Source organism: Mandrillus leucophaeus, unplaced genomic scaffold, assembly GCF_000951045.1.
Source record: "Mandrillus leucophaeus isolate KB7577 unplaced genomic scaffold, Mleu.le_1.0 Scaffold193, whole genome shotgun sequence".
Classification (NCBI taxonomy): Eukaryota; Metazoa; Chordata; class Mammalia; order Primates; family Cercopithecidae; genus Mandrillus; species Mandrillus leucophaeus.
The window spans coordinates 2,349,736-2,351,763 of NW_012101954.1; the positions used below are offsets into that span (position 1 = coordinate 2,349,736).

The 2,028-nt window shown below is 36.2% G+C and overlaps 1 pseudogene; it reads left to right on the forward strand.

Annotated features, from left to right (window-relative positions):
• The first annotated feature begins 1,065 nt into the window (after positions 1–1,065).
• LOC105538501 lies at positions 1,066–1,658 on the forward strand (annotated as a pseudogene).
• The last annotated feature ends 370 nt before the right edge of the window (positions 1,659–2,028 follow it).

Genomic DNA, 2,028 nt, shown 5'->3' on the forward strand with positions numbered 1-2,028 from the left:
GCCTTAGAATAACCTGGTTATTCTCCAGTCTCTCTTTCTTTGTAGCATTAACTAAGAGGGCCACATATCTCAAATGCTGGAGCCACAAGATGGTAGAGCACAATCAGTTGAGAATCCATAGTGACTGCTGATCCCTATGAATCATAAACTTTTGCTGTGTTAAAACACCAAGACTATGAAATTCTTTTTTTAACACAGAATGACTTAGTGTATTCTGATTATTTGGTATTTTGAGTGCTTTTTCCACATGATACATCAGAATTTTCCTATACCCTTAAAGGCTATACAAAAATGAGATTTTAAATAGCTCCATGATATTTCATCATAAGTTTATGTACCCTAAATTTACTGACCTAATCCTCTATTGTTGAATATTTAGTTGAAAACACGTTTAGGAACTATAAATAATGTTGTAGCTAACTTCATTGTGTTTGGCATTCATTCATTGTCAAAATTTCACTAGTGCTACTCACATGATTAGAAATGATTACATACTGCTGCAAATAACAAAACATTAGTGTAGCATAGGTTTAAGAACTATAATGTTTTTATTTGAAGATGATATGATTGTTTACATGGAAAATTCTTGAGAATCTACAAAACAAGTCAAACTAATAAATTTATTTAACAAGATCAGACCATGTAAAATACGTATACAAAAATCAATTGCATTTTATGTACTAGTGGCAAACAGTTGAAAATGGAATTAAATAAAAACAATTTAACAGACAATACTATAAAAAATATAAAATTGTTAGGATTTAATTTGTAAATACGTACAATATCTCTACATTGAACATTGAACATTGAACATTCTACATTGAACATAGCTGAGAGAAATAAAAAAATAGCTAAATAAATAAATAAACATACCATTTTCATGGATCTAATACTCAATATTTTGAATATGGAGTTCTCTCCAAACTGATATTGATATATAGATTTAACGAATCACAAGCATAATCTTACCTGGGTTTTTATAGAAATTGACAAGTTGATTCTAAAATTTATATGGTAATTCTTGCCTCCCCGACAGTAGCTCAGCCTCCAGGACTCTCTTCCAGCATGGTCAAAGACACCTCTTCACACAAGGTGGTGACAACAAATGATAGGCGCAGTTGCACCAAATTCATAGAAGATCAATTGAAAATCCTCATGACTACCTTCAATCAAAAAACTTACCCAGGTTATGCTACCAAACAAAAACTTGCTTTAAAAATCAAAATCCAGATTTGGTTTCAGAATTGAAGAGCTAGGCATGGATTCCAGAAAAGACCAGAACCTGGGACTTTAGAATCAAGCCAGAGCCATGGGCAAGATCGACCTGATGCAGAATTTCAAAGTAGAGAAGCCAGATGGTGGTGTACCACCTACAGCAGCTCTCAATTATGCACTCTCATCAAGGCATTTATGGAAAAAGCCATACCCTGGGATTGACTCCAGAGAACAGCTTGCTGAAGAAATTGGTATTCCAGAGTCAAGAGTTCAAATTTGGTTTCAAAACTGAAGATCTAGATTTCATATCCAGAGAAACAGGGAAATGTCGTATCCTTAGAAAAAGGGGCAAGATTTCTGAGGGACGTCAAGGTACAGAAGATACACAAAATGGCACTAACCTCACTAGCAATTCTCATTTCTCTAGAATGAGAACATGGTGAACACAGTCCAGTTCAGTGTATTTGATAGTATCAACTTGGGCCCCAAGTCTCTCTCAGTCTTCCTGGGAGTCTATCCTTCTGCTGAAACTGCAAGCTAAGCCCTCTGAAGATGGTACAGGACATGGCCAGGTGCAGTGGCTCATGCTTGTAATCCCAGGACTTTGGGAGGCCGAGGCAGAAAGACTGCCTGAGTCCAGGAGTTAAAAACCAGCCTGGGCAGCATAGCAAGACCCTGTCTCTATTATAAAAAATGAAATAAAATAAATAAAAAGGAATGTAGGAGGCAGAGACAGGTACAGGAGGCATCACACTACCCTATTGACACAGCCTGGATCCAGAGTTCAGCGGACCTTGAGACAATGAAAATAAA